An 18,984-nucleotide genomic window follows, 5' to 3' on the forward strand; every position below is an offset into this window, starting at 1 on the left:
TCATAGTGGATGGCTTTGCTGCAATGGGATTCCCTAACTGTGGTGGGGCGATAGATGGAACCCATATCCCTATCTTGGCACCAGAGCACCAGGACAGCCAGTACATAAACCGCAAGGGGTACTTTTCAATGGTGCTGCAGCAGGAGATTTACTTCCCAGACCAGAAAATAACCGTTGGGGATGTTGAAATGCCTATAGTTATCCTTGGGGACCCAGCCTACCCCTTAATGCCATGGCTCATGAAGCCATACACAGGCAGCCTGGACATGGGTCAGGAGCTGTTCAACTACAGGCTGAACAAGTGCAGAATGGTGGTAGAATGTGCATTTGGACGTTTAAAGGATCGCTGGTGCACTTTACTGACTCGCTCAGACCTCAGCCAAACCAATATTCCCATTGTTATTACTGCTTGCTGTGTGCCCCACAATCTCTGTGAGAGTAAGGGGGAGACCTTTATGGCAGGGTGGGAGGCTGAGGCAAATCGCCTGGCTGCTGATTACACGCAGCCAGACACCAGGGCGATTAGAAGAGCACACCAGGAAGCACTGGGCATCAGAGAAGCTTTGAAAACCAGTTTCATGACTGGCCAGGCTACGGTGTGAAAGTTCTGTTTGTTACTCCTGGATGAAAACCCGCCCCCTTGATTGACTCATTCCCTGTAAGCAAAGCACCCTCCCCCCCCTTTGATTACATCTTGCTTTCAAAGGAAATAAAATCACTATCGTTTAAAAATCATGTATTCTTTATTGATTATAAACATAGGGAGAGAACTGACAAGGTAGCCCGGGTGGGGTTTGGGAGGAGGATAGGAGGGAAGGAAAAGGCCACTAAAAAAGTTCAAAATAATGACAGCTTTTTGCTTGGGCTGTCCACTGGGGTGGAGTGGGAGAGTGCACGGAGCCTCCCCCCCGTGTTTTTTGGCATCTGGGTGAGGAGGCTATGGAACATGGTGAGGGGGGAAGGTGGTTATACAGGGGCTGCAGCGGCACTCTGTGATCCTGCTGCCATTCCTGAAGCTCCACCAGATGCTGGAGCATGTCCGTTTGATCACACAGCAGCCCCAGCGTTGCAGCCTGCCACCTCTCATCTCGAGCGTCCCTCATGGCCTCACGTTCACTGGCATCTTTCCTGTACTTTGATACTGTGTACTTCCACTCATTCAGATGACCTCTTTCATAGTGGGTTGATTGCATGATTTCAGAAAACATGTCATCTCATGTGCGTTTTTTTCACCGCCTTATCTGAGATAGCCTTCGGGAAGGAGGAGGGAGGCTTGAAAAATTTGCAGCTGCAAGAGGGAGGGAAAAAAGAGAGAAGTATCTTTTTAAATACATTTTACAGAACAATGCTTATACTCTTTCACGGTGAACAACACTATTCACATTACAAAGCATATGTGATTTCAGTACAAGGTCGCATTTTGCATCTTATATTGAGTGCCTGCGGCTTTGGTGTTAGAGATCACATACCAAGCAAAGCCCGTTGAGTGACAACAGCACCTCCTTTATTAGCCTCTTTGATGATAATGTCAGGGTGGTTTCTGAGGCTGTGGATGGCATTGCGTTCTGCACGACTTAGGTTATGAGGCAAGCGATGTTGTTTTTCCACAATTTCTGCCTGTGCACGTCGGCGGAAGCATTCTATGTATAGGTCCAGACTGTCATTTCGACCCTCAGGAGGAGTCCATGTGGAGTTCTTCTTCCTGTGTTGTTGGTGGGAGGGTATCTGTGTATCAGTGCGCTGTTCAGTGTTATCTTGAAAGTATTCTTTGAGTCGGAGGCGGCGAAAGTAGGTTTCCAGATCACCGCAGAACTGTATCATGTTCGTGGGGGTGCTGGGGCAAAAGGAGAGTCCCCAAGATAGGACAGACTCTTCTGCTGGGTTGAGTGTGTAGCTGGATAAATTGACGATATTGCTGGGTGAGTTAGGGGTACCCCTGTTGTGGCCCCATGTGGCAGGTAGGATTTTAGACAGCTTACGGTCCTTTTTCCTTTGTAGAGAGGTGAAGTGTGTAATGTAGATCTCCTGTCTTATTTTAGTAAAGTCCATTTGTGTGGAGGGTTGGTTATTTATGAAAGTCTCCAGGTTGGAGAGCTCTTTCTTGATGTTTTTCTGTTTGCTGTATAGGATGCTGATCAGGTGGTTCCTCAGTTTCTTTGATAATGTCTGGCATAATCTCTCACTGTGGTCTGTGCAGTATGTAGATAGCAATGGATTTTTCACCTTCAGTCCATTAGGTATGATGTCCATCCATTTGCATTTGGAAAGGAAAATGATATCTGTCTGTATTTGTGCAAGTTTCTTCATGAGGTTGATAGATTTCCATTCCATACGGCTAAATGCAGTGCCTTGCATGGTGTCAAGTATCAGAGGGGTAGCCGTGTTAGTCTGAATCTGTAAAAAGCAACAGAGGGTCCTGTGGCACCTTTGAGACTAACAGAAGTATTGGGAGCATAAGCTTTCGTGAAATAAGACAACATGGTCCCAGTTGATGATGATGGTCCTTCTCTTTCTGGGTCTAGTGAGACTGCAGCTAAAATATCTGATTTTAGTTCTAGGCACCTCAATATCAGAAAGCTGGCATTAAAATAGAGGGAATTTAGGTAAGAGAGGCAAAAGGGATTGTTAAATGAAGAAAGATCAATACTTTGTATTTATATTGTACTTTGTGTCCAAAGCACAGTATAGACTCTAACTAATGAATCATGAGAACATAAGAATGGCCATACTGGGTCAGACCAGTGGTCCATCTAGCTCAGTATCCTGTCTTCAGACATTGGCCAATGCCAGATTTCATGGGGAATGAACAGAACAGGGCAATTTATCAAGTGATCCATCCCCTGTCATCCAGTCCCATGTTTTGGCAATCAGAGGTTTAGGGACACCCAGAGCCTGGGATTGCATCCCTAGCCATTGATGGACCTGTCCTCCATGAATTTCTCTAATTCCTTTTAAGCCCAATTATACTTTGGGCATTCACAACTTCCCCTGGCAATGAGTTCCAAAGATTAACTGTGCATTGTGTGAAGAAGTACTTCCTTATGTTTGTTTTAAATCTGCTGCCTATTAATTTTACTGGGTGACCCTCTGGTTATTGGGTTATGTGAAGGGATAAATAACACTTCCTCATTCATTTTCTCCACACCATTCATGATTTCATAAACCTCTATCATATCCCCCTTAATCATCTCTTTTCTAAGATGAACAGTACCAGTTTTTCTAATTTCACTTCTAATGGATCTGGCCAATAATCAAATCCCCCATTATTATTACCCGTGTCTTCCTAATAACAGGGCTCCCCTCCCACAGAAAGGCATCTTTAGTGCGAGAGGACACCATGACATCATCTGGAACCAATGCCCCAAGTATGGGATGGTTTCCCTCTACTCCAGCTTGATGTTCTCCTTCCCTGAGACTTTCCTCCTCCTCAACAGCACTGAAGCTGTCAGACTGGGAGTGGGACCATTCCATTGTGTCCCAGAAAGTCATCTCTATCTACCTCTCTGTCTCCCTTAGCTCCTCCAGTTCAGCCACTCTCATCTCAAGAGACCCTGCTCAGTCTCTGAGGGCCATGAATTGCTTGCTCTGAATTCACATATACACCAGTTGCCCACAAAGCAGGTAATCCTACATGCTGCATTCAGTGCAATAAACTGGATAGCCCCCACTTTGCTGCTGGAATTCTGTCTGCATTATTTTTACTCGTACATGGGGTTTTTTGTGTATGGGAGGGTGCTTGTTGGGGGGAGGAGAGTGGTTAAGTTTAGAGAGTGCTTATTAGGTGTATCTGGTTCTCATGCTCTGTCTCTAACCTCCTTCGTAAAATGCCCTTGTTTGCTAGCTCCTCTGGTAGCTTATGAGTTGGATTTTTAAAACTGTGTTCTCTCTGAATTAACCCCTACCTGCTTGTCAATGGATCCTAAAGGAATTGGGGATCTAAGTATGGCAGACCAGATTCTCGTTAGGAAGCTCTCAGCCTTGTCTAGCAGGCTGCAAGATTCAACTCACAGCCCCCCAGAGAAACCACGCTGTAAACTTCAATCAGGCAGATACAGGGCAACGAAGCAAGCACACAACAGACAATACACTCACTCCTATGGTCATGTAGTTGCTACTCCTTCACCTGGGGAACTCCCTGGCTGCTCCTGTTCCCTAGCTACATAACACCCCTCTGAAGTATGTGGGTATTTTTATCCCCATTCTACAGATTAGGAACCTAAGAAAGAGAGAGAGAGATAAAGTGACTTGCTCAGAGCCACACAATGAATCAGTGCCTGATTCAGAATGAGAACTCAGGCCCTCCTGTGTTCTTTCCTGCAGACTGTACTGCTATTGATTAAAAGTGCTGATTATGTTTAATTTAGGCAAACTACAACAATTTAGAGGGCTGGGATTGTTTATGAATATCTGAAAGCTGTCAGTCATGGAGGGAAAGAAATTGTTAAGGATGGTATAATGGGGTGTGGGATGAAACTCAGCAGAATAATGTGCCTAAATGTGAGGCCTGTTGCACTGTGGACTGATCTCCCAAAGAATATAGTAGTAGTTCCATTCAATCATTTAAAACTGAACTAGACAAAGCATTATTAAGAATATACTGTGCAGGACCATCATGCATAGGTGGGGAGATGGAGCATGCAATCTACTGGGTCTCCTCGATCTACTGGATCCCCTCGATCTACCTATACTAGCAAAAGTGCAAGAATCGTATATACAAGAATCATGCACAGACTATGCAAAAATGTCTTTAGCTAAGCTATCTCTTTGTGTGTGACTTGCATTTAAACCTTGCATAACTACTCATGACAGCATCCATGTGTGATTCTTGCAATTTTGCCAGTATTCATAACTAAGAAGATTCTAAGAAAAGTGCCTGTTCACTAAAATGGAAAAATATGGCCACAGATCGGAGAAGCTGCTCTTAGTCATAAAAGAAGACCATTGGGTTGTGGTATGAGGACTGGTTTAATGTTAAACAGTGCTTTGAAAATGTAGAGCTCCGTATAAATATTCAGTATGAGTAGTACTATCTAAGAGTATCAAGAACAAGACACTGGCAACACTATGTGGACCAAGTTAATCTGTAAATATTACTTTCTCATATACTCTGCTAAAATAACCACATAATATAACAGCACTAAATCTACATCACCTTCACATGAATTCGGGAATTGAATATCCAATTCTGAAAACACTTCAGTTTTTTCATGGTGTTTATAGAGATAGTCCAATTATTTATCAAGAACAAATTATCTCATCAGTTTAGCCCTTTTGTCTGTTGCTGAATCATTCTCGGTTCTGTCCTGATTTCTGTAAATGTGTTCATAAGTATTCACTGAATAGCCTAAGGTAACAATTTGAACATAAAGTCAGTTGGATGTTCTTCAGTTTATGAAAGTTGTGCTCTAGTTTATTCCCATCCTCCGGAGTGTTTAGAATCCTTTCCAGCTGCACATCTGTACGTCCAATTAATGTGCTCTCTTCCAAGTCATTCATGAAATTATTGGACACAGAATAACCTCACAAGGCAACTTCTCCCAATTTAACACTGGATCAGTAATAATTATTCTCTTCAGATTTTTTTAAAGTCGTGTACCTATTCCTACAGCTACACATTATGACATCAAACAATTGAGATTATGATCTGAGTCTGAACAAGTAGGAAGGACATATGTTCTTAGAGGGAGAAATATCTCACACAGTGATATTTTCAATAAAGTGAAGAGTGGAGAACCTCAGCAAAAGCCTAAGTTTTAAATTGACTTATTTTAAATGCTACTTCCCCCTCATTCCAAAATATACACTTGGTCCTAATGAAAAAGGTGGGGGAGTTGCATTGTATGTAAGAAAGCAGTATGATTGCTCAGAGCTCCAGTATGAAACTGCAGAAAAACCTGAGTCTCTGGATTAAGTTTAGACGTGTGAGCAACAAGGGTGATGTCGTGGTGGGAGTCTGCTATAGATCACCAGGCCAGGGGGATGAGGTGGACGAGGCTTTCTTCAGGCAACTAACAGAAGTTACTAGATCACAGGCCCTGGTTCTCCTGGGGGACTTCAATCACCCCGATATCTGCTGGGAGAGCAATATAGCAGTGCACAGACAATCCAGGAAGTTTTTGGAAAGTGTAGGGGACAATTTCCTGGTGCAAGTGCTGGAGGAACCAACTAGGGGCTCTTCTTGACCTGCTGCTCACAAACAGGGAAGAATTAGTACGGGAAGCAAAAGTGGATGGGAACCCAGGAGGCAGTGACCATGAGGTGGTCGAGTTCAGGATCCTGACACAAGGAAGAAAGGAGAGCAGCAGAATAAGAACCCTGGACTTCAGAAAAGCAGACTTTGACTCCCTCAGGGAACTGATTGGCAGGAAAGGAGGCCAGGAAAGGAGGCCAAGAGAGCTGGCTGTATTTTAAAGAATCCTTATTGAGGTTGCAGGAACAAACCATCCCGATGTGTAGAAAGAATAGTAAATATGGCAGGCGACCAGCTTGGCTTAACAGTGAAATCCTTGCTGATCTTAAACACAAAAAAGAAGCTTACAAGAAGTGGAAGCTTGGACAAATGATGTGGGAGGAGTATAAAAATATTGCTCAGGCATGCAGGAGTAAAATCAGGAAGGCCAAATCACACTTGGAGTGAGCAAGGATGTTAAGAGTAACCAGAAGGATTTCTACAGGTATGTTAGCAACAAGAAGAAGGTCAGGGAAAGTGTGGGCCCCTTACTGAATGGGGGAGGCAAACTAGTGACAGAGGATGTGGAAAAATCTGAAGTACTCAATGCTTTTTTTGCCTCTGTCTTCACGAACAAGGTCAGCTCCCAGACTACTGCATTAGGCAGCACAGTATGGGGAGGAGGTGACCAGCCCTCTGTGGAGAAAGAAGTGGTTCAGGACTATTTAGAAAAGTTGGACGAGCATAAGTCCATGGGGCCAGATGCACTGCATCTGAGGGTGCTAAAGGAGTTGGCAGATGTGATTGCAAAGCCATTGGCCATTATCTTTGAAAACTCATGGTGATAGGGGAAGGTCCCAGATGACTGGAAAAAGGCTAATGTAGTGCCCATCTTTAAAAAAGGGAAGGAGGAGGATCCGGGGAACTACAGGCCAGTCAGCCTCACCTCAGTCCCTGGAAAAATCATGGAGCAGGTCCTCAAGGAATCAATTCTGAAGCACTTCGAGGAGAGGAAAGTGATCAGGAACAGTCAGCATGGATTCACCAAGGGCAAGTCATGTCTGACTAATCTAATTGCCTTCTATGTTGAGATAACTGGCTCTGTGGATGAGGGGAAAGCAGTGGACGTGTTATTCCTAGACTTTAGCAAAGCTTTAGATACGGTCTCTCACAGTATTCTTGCCAGCAAGTTAAAGTAGCATGGGCTGAATGAATGGACTATAAGGTGGATAGAAAGCTGGCTAGATCATCAGGTTCAATGGGTAGTGATCAATTCTCCATGTCTAGTTGGCAGCCGGTATCAAGCGGAGTGCCCCAAGAGTCGGTCCTGGGGCTGGTTTTGTTCAATATCTTCATTAATGATCTGGAGGATGGCGTGGATTGCACCCTCAGCAAGTTTGCAGATGACATCAAACTGGGAGGAGTGGTAGATATGCTGGAGGGTTGGGATAGGATACAGAGGGACCTAGACAAATTAGATTATTGGGCCAAAAGAAATCTGATGAGGTTCAACAAGGACAAGTGCAGAGTCCTGCACTTAGGACGGAAGAATCCTATGCACTGCTACAGACTAGGGACCGAGTGGCTAGGCAGCAGTTCTGCAGAAAAGGACCTAGGGGTTACAGTGGACGAGAAGCTGGATATGAGTCAAAAAGTCTTCCCTTGTTGCCAAGAAGGCTAACAGCATTTTGGGCTGTATAAGTAGGGCATTGCCAGCAGATCAAGGGACATTATCATTCCCCTCTATTCAGCATTGGTGAGGCCTCATCTGGAGTACTGTGTCCAATTTTGGGCTCCACACTGCTAGAAGGATGTGGAAAAATTGGAAAGAGTCCAGCAGAGGGCAACAAAATATTTAGGGGGCTGGAGCACATGACTTATGAGGAGAGGCTGAGGGAACTGGGATTTTTAGTCTGCAGAAGAGAAGGATGGGGGGGATTTGATAGCTGCTATTAACTACCTGAAAGGGGGTTCCAAAGAGGATGGATCTAGACTGTTCTCAGTGGTAGCAGATGACAGAACAAGGAGTAATGGTCTCCAGTTGCAGTGGGGGAGGTTTAGGTTGGATATTAGAAAACACTATTTCACTTGGGGGGTGGTGAAGCACTGGAATGGGTTACCTAGGGAGGTGGTAGAATCTCCTTCCTTAGATATTTTTAAGGTCAGGCTTGACAAAGCCCTGGCTGGGATGATTTAGTTGGGGATTGGTCCTGCTTTGAGCAGGGGGTTGGACTAGACCTCCTGAGGTCCCTTCCAACCCTGATATTCTATGAAAATAGGAAACGGATAGTATGAGACCCAGTCAGACATAGTGCAGGCCAAGTGAAGTGCATCTATTGCTCATATAGGATCTCTTCCAATGCACCTCAGGGTTGCCATCTCTCATCATTTTAATCACAAGTAACAGAGCTTTTGGCCTCTGCTGCAGGCAGCCTCTTTGTGACCTGAAAAGCTCTGGATCTCACATGATTTTCGGACTGCCTGGGGAAAGCCTCCCCCATTAGGCTGTCTCCTTACTTCCCTGCCTCTTAGGGAAGAACAGTCATTCACAGCAGGAGGCAGCTCTCTTCCCTTAGGAGCCAACCGAGATTTTGATTTTTTTTTTTTTTTTTTTTTTTTGCTTGAGGAAGGGGGATTTTAGTCAGTAATACTCCTGCTCACTTCGATTGCCCTCTTCCAGGGAAAACTGAAGGAAGATGTCTTGCAGGGGGCGAAAAGTACAGTTATTCCTGTAGTAAAACTTTCACTGAATTGTTCTGTCCGGGGGTGGGGGGAGCCACAGATTAGTCAGGGTGTTAGTTCATGAAACCCCTGGATGTGCTGAGAGTGTTTGGATCTTGAGGCAATCTGAGTTGAGGTCTTGAGCCTCCACATCTGATTTGAAGCCCCCTGCTTCAATAGAGCCTCACGGCCAGGACTACTTCTGTCCATGGCTGCCCCAGAAGGGCAAACTTGCCTAGGCCAGGCTTCTCACACGCAAACAGCTAATGCATTAATCACCTAATCCCCCAAACAACACCATTTGAAATGGTCATTAATCATAAAAAGTTTCTTTTTTATTAGAATACTAATTATAACACTGAGCTTTAATATTGTTTTTAGTGGACTTATGTATTGTTTATACATCAGTCTTGGTTCTTAAACTCTTAACCATTAATGTAAAGTTACTCCAGTGCTGTATGTGGACTAAAGAAATAGATTTTAGTACTGTAATGGAGCATAGCCAAAGGGTTAGGTAGAAAGATCCCTTGAGGGGTCTGGATCTCAAAATGTCATTTTATTTACAAAACTTATATATGGTGTCTGGGGGGCTGAGTCTCCTCTTCCCTGCAGCTTTATAAATCAGGAATGACTTCACTGAAGTCAATGGAGTGTGTGAGAGGTGAATCAGGTGCTACATTTTGAGGGTTACATTTAAAATAACCCTCTTCTATCTACCCCTAAATCCAAATTTCTAAATGAATCCCCCTTCCTGTCCTTTCTCCCCCCAAATCCCCATGTGGCCAGCACTTCCCTGAGCATTTTGCTTACTGGTTCACCACTGGCCAGCAAAAACACTAGTGACTCAAATTGTCATGGCTAACTTTCAGCCAGTTTGCAAACAGAAGACTTTTAGCTGGTTTGAGCATCCTTTGCTTCCAATGACAATAACCAAAGAAATGCATGACAACAACCACAAAGAAACAACTGCCGTTGTTAGTAAGGATTTGCCTCCCCCCCCCCCCCACACACACACTCACACCTGCATGTAAACTTTATTGTTTAAAATTAGTGTTGACCCTGAATGAAGCAATGGGATGGAAAATGCACTGAAGGTGCAATTGATGGAACAAGGCAGAACAATGAAGTCTGAAATGTACTTTTATCTTGTTTAGCTACTTGGGGAAATTCTCATCATCTACATAAAATCCAAGAGAATATGAACTTTTTGACACAAATTCCAAACACATCCTACCACTACTTATATACAAAACAGAGTAATAATTAGATTTTGTACTTTAAATAACATAAAACTCTTAAAATATTCATATAAAATGTTCTCAAATTAAAATATCAGCGAATTGCATGCTTAAGCATTTAATTCACTTCTAGCTGCATTCAAAGGAAACAATTGATTTGATCCAAGTATTTTTTAATACTTACAGAGGAAAGCTATCATAAGACAAAGAAATACTTTAATTCTGTGGTCTGATCCTATATTGTCCGGGGATCTGAAAATATCATTCTAACATTTCCCCTGAATGGGATTCATTCATATTGAAACCAAAAGGCAAGGAAGTGGTAAGGTCATTGGGCAATGCTTATTTTTTGTGAACATACAACACAAGCTAATGTTGGCTTATTGGGTCAGATGATTCTTCTTCATATAAAGGAACATCTTTAAGAAATTAGGAACATCCTAATGGCTTTGTATGAACATTCCATTTGTATTTGAATGCATTAAAAATACATTTTCTTGAGAAGCAAAAGACAACTCCCCTCCACTCCAGTCCTCTGATGTTTAATTTAAAAGTTTTCCAAGAACATATGGTTGATATGCTTAGGACTGTTGAAGTGATGAAACCAAAATAAGAATGTATTACTATGATCTTATGAATGTTAGGAGATAAAAGAGCCTATTGTTAAGAGGTATTGATTGATCCAGAATTCTATCTCCTGTACATGGCCATTTAATACACTAACAAGAATAGGATATTACTGTCACACATCACTATATGAAAGTGGGGTCAGCAATTAGTATGCAAATAGAGTAAAGTGGATGTACAGAGAAGGAGATAAAGAACACATGCTGAAATATAAATAATTAAAAGAAAAACATAATTTTTAACCAATCGAGAAGTCTTTCTTCCCAACTCACAGCTTCCCATTCAGGCCATTTTTCAGACCAATGTTAAAATAGGCGTCTATGAATAATAATTATACACTCAATCCAAATTTTTCAGACAGCCCTGCGCCTTGTTCACATGTTGACAAATACTTTAATTCTTTTGCTAGGAAAATAACTTTAAACCACTTAAGACACCTCTATTTGAAATTCGCTTGAAGGTTGCAAAGATTAGAGGAAGTACAGAGATAGCAGATGGTTCTAGTCATTCTTGCAGTTGGGTATCGTATCATAATGACTTATCCTGTAGCAAGCCTGGAATTGGGCTAGCAGCCTCTAAAACAGCTGTGGTTTTGATTCCTATTAATGCAATATAATATAATATAATATAATTAATATAATAGTCAAGTCCACTATTGCTTTAAAAACACCTATCACTCAAAATATTTCCAGTTGCATGGGATACACCAGTAGTAGAAAGAGTCATTCAGTGGAAGCAGGAATGCTGAAGAACAGATGCATACGGGTAGGAATATGAAACAAATCACTGGTGCTTCCCACAGTCATGGATGACTGCTGCCCACTCTTTGACCTTTTCTGATTATTTTTCATGTTATACACTTTTCAGCACACCCATTTGCTTATTTGGACAGCCACGTGTTTTCTGAGAGAGCAGGTTTTTGTGGGAATCAAACATGAGAACACAATGCCTCTTGTGTCAGAAAAATGCCACTAATTTCGCTATGAAGATAAAACTGGACTGGGTGAAAATGTTCTATGGTTGTTCATTGGTCAGGGTGGGAGAAGGGAGAAATGAAGGGAGCAAGTCAATGGGGTGGCTGTTACAAAACATCAGTTTTTCATCTTGCCTGCCTGTGTGAATCTAGTTTCCTGTCCTTGATCCTAGATTATTTTATCCAGTCAGCAGACAGCTGGTTTGGCAGAGCCATGTGCTGTTCAGCAGACAGCTCTGGGGGGTACAGGGCGTGGGGTGGGAGGATGAAACCCTTGAAGGCAGCACAGCGCTAGCTGCAATTGAAGCTGCCTCTGGGTTAGCAGTGGCAGCTAGAGGTCCTGTGAAAAAAGGCTGGGCGGCCTCTGTTGGCGACCCTCCAACAAGAACTGTTCACAGGCCTTTTCTCATACTTGCCTGTTCCAAGGGGTCTAACTGGGAACAGAAAATGAATTGCTTTTTTATTGACCTCAAAGAGGTCCTTTTATGGGCAGGCCTACGCCTGTCATTTTTATTTGATCCCACTTGAGAAGCTGACCTCTGCTGCCCGCAGCGCTTGCCCTCAACGAGGCAACAGGTGACATTCCCAGCAAGTGTCAGCCTTTCACATCTGCTCCCACCCTTGTGCTTCAAGTGAACCTCAGACAACCTAAAAACAAATGGGCTTTCAGCCTCCACCACTGACTGAAATGCTACCAGAATTGTCTTTGTCACTGCACTGGTTACAATTGTGTGTTATAAGGTAATGCTTGTCTCCAAAGCAAAGCCTTATGTAGTACACCAACTGCTTGGAGAAGTAGCCCCACTGTAGCCATTTAGGAATATGGTGAGTAGGATTTGGTCAGTTATAATGTATTTACCCACAACTGATTTTTACTTACATACAGTTGCAATTAAAGGTGTGTGACTACCCTTTTGAGAGTGTTTGTCTGTGCTACAAGTACAGCAGTTTGCACTATTTCACTTGGCTCTATAGGGCAGACAGACCTCACTCCTTTCAATTATAATTAGAGGAGAGAGTAGTGGATCATTTTCTTCTATGCCAGAAAGTCAAGACCCCAGATATTCATCCCTGATGCACTGTGTCACAATCAAGACCTCACAGCAGCAGTCAACAAAGTGGTTGACTGGGAGAGGGGTTTGTTTTAAATAGTGTGGTGTCTGGGTTTTGTGGTTGGATTTTGGAGACTATATATCTTAGCTTTTGTGCACCTCAAGAAAGCAGCAGGAATTAACTCAAGACAAATAAATATGGACTTTTAATGTCATGTTTATTTATGGACCAGCTTTCATGCCTGCATCTTAAGGCTCTTCACATAAAACATAATTAAAACAAGCGTCACACGGAATCTGATTCAGAAAATAAAAATGTCTTTAAATACAACTTAACTGCCAGCAATTCAACATACCTCATTCCTCCCGGGAAGGAGTAGCAGAGACATGAAGCTACATAACTATAAAAGCCACAAGGTTTGGATATTTTTAGGAGATGTACAACATAGGGAAATAACTGACCTGTAACAGGAGTTCAATGCAAGTAATGCCCTTCACACATCCACACCCTTAGGTCACATAGTGCAGGTTCCCCATATGGCAGTCTTGTCTAGTGGTTAAAGCATGCAGCAGGGAGCCAGAGCTTGTAGGTTTTATTCCTGGATCAGTTACTTAAACTTTCTAAGACTCAGTTTACCCATCTTTAAAATGGATAGTGTAACAGATCCCTCACAAGGCTGTTTTGAGGTTTAATTAATGTATGCAAAATACTATGAGATTTGAATGGTTCTAATAATGTTCTTTCTAAAATATTGAGTTTGAATTGAAATGATAGAAGTTTTCCAGAGAAAGATGATGGGCTGACTGAGAATCTAAAAGGTCTGGCACCTTTGGAAAGAGGACTCCAGTGTAAAGTGAGTAAATCGATTGGTCCTGATTCTCCACTACCCTGTATCAAGTGTTGTCATTTGCCAGTACCATTGTACTACCAAGAAATCAGAATGATTGAGGTTAAACACCCACATGGCATAGGTGTAGGTGTCTATAAGATATAAAATCACCACAGCAGCTAATGTCAATTGTCAGTCTCGTGGAGAGTCTCAAGAGTTAGGGTAAAGGACTGATGGGCATGGAGACTGAACTACCCCTATTCTGCACTTTTGCATCTTCCCCCCCCTCCAGATCCTCTAATTTGCCAAGAGGGGAGAGACGCTTTCTTTACTATACTCCTGTGTGCAGGTGTAAAAGTGAAGGGGGAGTGTGGTGCTGCCTGATATATGTCTACCTGTAGGCATTTTACCAGTGCCAAAAAGCTCTCCTGTGACCTTTTGAAGGCTTTTTGCTGGCATTGTTTCCACTAGACATACCAAGACAAAGCTGTTTCTCATGTAATTTCAACTGTGATTCTTTTTTAAATGCCCCTGACCATAAACATTCAGTCTGGTGCTGTCTATGGGTTTCCTGCATTCTTCACAGTAATAATGTGGGGAAGTTTCAATCTTTTCCCCTTGTCAACTTTGGATGGTTTTTCAGTAGCTGAGGACACTTAAAAAAAAAAAAAAAAAGTGAGAGAGAGAGAGAGAGAGAGAGAGAGACTGACGTTAGTTTGACTAGAGCCTTAGCTCTACTACGGGAGCAAGATGAATATTAAAGAGCTGCAACTGTATTGTGAAAAACTGAAAAACATTCTGAACAGGAACAAATGTATTGATAGTCTATATTTTGTATGTGGGGGTTGTGATGTTTCACTCCATATTCTTTATGAAAATATGCTTATGATATGAATATGACATCCTCAGAGGTACTTTATACAAGACCCATCTTGTATGATTTCATTGGAAAGGTTATAATTTACTGAAGGTGATTATGCAATGTGTATGCCTGTATCATTTCTGTATCTGAAGTTAGGAATATTGACTATGTATTTGTATTTCAACTATGCTACTTTGGATGACGCCCACTGGTAACATTTTAGGTACAACAATGCAAAAGCCAGACAGGGCTGATGGCCAATCAGCGAGGACAATGGACTGTGAAAAGGCTTGGCCTTCTTGGGGACACTCCCATACTGACACTGACTCATGGACGCTGTGATACTACAGAGTCAGGTGGGTCTTGTCACCTGATACTAAACATTACCTGGGACTTCTTGTAACTTTCCACTGGAAGGAAAGGGGGAGGTCAAGTTTGGGAAACAAAGGATTCCCACCTTATGTAAATCCTATTTAAGGGTGGGGAGAAAGGCCATGAAGAGGAGGAGTTTCATTTGCTTGTCTGCCCAAGAAGAAAGACTGCTAAAGCCACCTGAAGGGGAGGCAATGGGAGAATCCACACTGAGACAGGGGTCCAGTCTGAAAAGGAATAGAACTGTAACTCTGAATCACAGAGACTTTACAACCTGCCTAAAATAACATTTAGGCTGAGAATTTACATTGTGTAACCTGTTTCTTAAATATATTGAGCTTAGAGTGCGTATTTTGCTTTATTTGGCCAGTAATCTGCTTTATTCTGTCTGTTATCTCTTATATTTACTTAAAATTCACCTTTTGTAGTTAATAAACTTATTTCTTGTTTATAATATAACCCAGTTTATGTAATTTCAAATCGAGGGGGAGCAAGAATTGAGGGAGGGGGCGAATTTAATAAAACCTTTGGGTTTGTACCCCTTAAAGGGAGGGGCACCAGAGTGTTGGGGTGAGCCCCTAAGGCTGAATCTTTCCAGAGCGGATGGATCTCTTTCTCTCTGTGCAGCTGGTTGTGGCCCTGCCTGTGTGCTTGGCTGGAAGAGGCTAGTGAGCCTAGACTAACAAGGCCAGGTAAAGGGGACCCAGGCTGGCAGAATAGACTGACTCAGTGGCATCCCAGCACATCAGGTGACACCCCAAGGGTCCCAAACACATCACAGGGTTCTTTCTTATGATAAAAAAAACTGTTATAAGAACATATGCAGAACAATAGGATCTTGTTAGACTTACACATTGGTCTTGCTCTTTATTGCTCTGCCCATTCTCAGTTTGAGATGTCATAATTGTTCCCACAGCAAACATTAGCAGTGTCCCAATTGCAACCAGGATATAAGCAAGCAGCAGAGGTAGGAACAGAGTATGAGAGAAAATACCATTCTGATATTGCTCTTGCTCCCTTTGAAGTTAGTAGCAAAACTATCATAAGCGTTTCAATGAGGCCAGGATCAGGCCCTTAATTTTAATCTACATGTAACTGCAGAATGTTAACATCCATCAAGGAACTGATACCAATGAGAAAATCAGGCTGTAGGCAGAATAAAACTAAGGTGCTGCCTCTATTTCCAAGTATAGTTAGAAATTCTTGAATATTAGACTTTCTTATTTGATGACAAAAAATGTTAGATGTTTTACCTGTATTTCTTAAGCTGCACTGTAACTGGCTGCTACAACACAGTTCTTTCCTAAAAATTAAATTGTTGGTTCATATAAAAGAGTGATCTACTTTCAATAGACTTTACTTCAAGTGTATTGAAAAGATGCAAGTCAAATTCTGATCTCACTTATATTTTTGTTCTCCTCCCTATTTAATTTTATTTGTTTTTGTAATTTGTGGCAGGGTTGTCCAATCATTGGATAGGTGCCCCCTTTATTGTTGCATAAATCTAAACAAATAAACAAGTGTATTTGATTCCTGAGTAACCCCATTGACTTTCATGGTAAGACTCTGGATTTCAACCAATATAGCTAAGATCAGACTATGACCCCATACAAAGTATATGTACATGTATATAATACATATGGAGATACAGCAAGTGTATTTTTGTGAGGAGATCTTTCCTCTTAGATTTTCTAATATATCTGGGCATCAAATATGAAAATCAAGGATAAAATTAGTGGCAGATCAGACTCTGTTAATGTCAGTGGGGGTTTTAACACTGATGTCAAAAACAGCACAGGATTGAACCCTGTCTTTATCTAAAATGCCTAGGGTTGACCTTGAACAGCTCAATCAAAGTTAGAAGGTATTAACTTGGGTCTACACTAGGGGAAATGTTGTGGTTAGGTCAAGGTTAGCTAACGTGTGTTTGCTAATTTAGACAAACCCAATGGGGATAGCCTAGCAAATCTGTGGCTGTCCTCAGACCATGTTTGCAGATCGGATGCAGATACAAATTTTATATCCGCGCAGCGCTCTACCAATAGATGGAGATGAATGATTATAGAGGATTACTGGGAATGCGTGTGTGGGTTCTAAGATGCCAAGGCCCTAGGATGTCTTATCTCTATGTTGGTGTCTGCATATGAGCATGAGTCAGAGACGAAACTGATATTCCCTCTCTCTTCCCAACCCTAGCAGAAGACATGGAATATAGAGAAGTGGGGGAGAAGTTGTGTAGTTTATCAAGGAGTTTAAATTTCTTGTTGTTTGAGGTCCTACCAAGAAATTGTTACGCCAGGTCCATGGGAGTTTGGTGGGATGGACAAACGTACCGGGGTGGTGGGGGAGTTTGATAACATGCTTGGTATCCAGTGGTACCTTTTGCAGGTGTAACTTGTGGTGACATTGCACCACAATTTAAGATGCCATACTACACTGTATGCTGGTCTCAAAAAAGGAAATCCCTGTGACTTGGTATGATAGCCACAGGGCCCATATTTCAAAATTAAGTGTGTAAATGGACACTTGGGTGTCTAAAAATTGCTGTACCTAAATGCTGATTTTTGGTATTTATATTTTGGCTCTCAAGTCTGAAAATAGTTTCCTGTTCTTTACCGATTCACCAAATATCCCAGCTCCATGCCAGAACATGGCTGTGTTTCTCCAATACCGTGGAGGGGCAGAGGCTGGATAAAATACAATGCGGAACCCCAGAAGGAAATGGAGGATCTAGTTAGTGTCTGGTCATAATAGTGTGCTTTGACAGAACATATTAATTAGTGAATAGGTGGTGACATAAGGGACTTTTGCTATGTAATTTACATGATTTCTGAAAACAAGCATGTTTGGTGGGGAGCTGAGTGGTCATTGCAGAGTTCGGTGTAATCATTTTAAATCCAGACTTCCCCCTCCCTCTGCTTTATCTTAGGGGAAGGTAAGGACAATTACCTATGTTAGACAGATCGTGCTCTCTCTCACTCACACACACACACACACTCCAGTATATTTTGTGTGTGTGTGTATACTTTACACATTATAATATATATACACACATACTACGTATATATGTATAATTGCAACTGCTTAGACATTTCCTGCTCAGATTTCCCACCTAAACCACCCCACCCCAGCCCAGTCCACTCCAGGGAAACACTTTTTACCTTGAGGGCGTGCATTGTGTGGGTATTGGCAAGTGCTCATTAGTTACACAGGGAGGGAAGCCAGCAGCTGAGTCAGAGTTGCTGTGGTATCAGTTGGGCTGGGGGTAGTCAGCAAGGAAACAGCAGAGAGAGAGCTCTGGTGGCAGCATCTGGTTGCTAATGAGCTTTCTGGTGGCAGCGCTGTTCTCATCAGCACAATTTGTTTTTACAGGCTGCCCATTGTTGACTTTAGGCTTGTTTTCCTTATCCTGCAGTAAAAATATTCTCAGGCGTTAAGCTTTCCTTGCCCTGGCTGCCTCCTTTTCATCTGGGACTGTGTAGGAGCTAAATTTAAACTTGATTGATAGCATTTAACCCAGAGAGGGTCAGGATGCTACTTTCCTGTTAAATGTTCTCCAGTCTGCTTCTTTTGTGTACAATAGTTTCTTTAAGACACTGCAGTCAGTCCTCCTTCACAATGAAAGCTCTCCTGCTTTTCTTGCCACAGGGGGCAGGGTTTTTTGTTTGTTTGTTTATGATGTAAAACCTCATGTTGCTCACGTCTGATCATAGGTGGAAAAGGGCAACAACTCTGGATCTTTAAACCAGATGATACCATAATCCACTCTCCTTACTTTATAATGGATAACAGGCTCTTAAACCTACTTTACTGAATCACTCAGATGTTGAAATCAGGATGGAGTCTTGGCTGTGCTTTTCCCTGCTCTGGCTGTCCTGGAGAAACATCTCACTTGGGTAATCACATGTTCCACATAACCATGTGAGTTCCTTGTTATAGTTCTGAAGAAGGCAACATCATGGTCAGTCTCAGCACTTCTTTCCCCATTGAATTTTGCCTGCATGGTGATAGGTAAAGGGAAAGGGGTAAAGACAACACAATTCCGAAAGAAGAGTATCATTTCATGTAGGGCAGGGGACACAATTTCAACACAGATGAAAAATTCAAGTGACTTAACAGATGTAAGTGAAAATACTCTTC

This window comes from Malaclemys terrapin, chromosome 3 (assembly GCF_027887155.1).
Source record: "Malaclemys terrapin pileata isolate rMalTer1 chromosome 3, rMalTer1.hap1, whole genome shotgun sequence".
In the NCBI taxonomy this organism is placed as follows: Eukaryota; Metazoa; Chordata; order Testudines; family Emydidae; genus Malaclemys; species Malaclemys terrapin.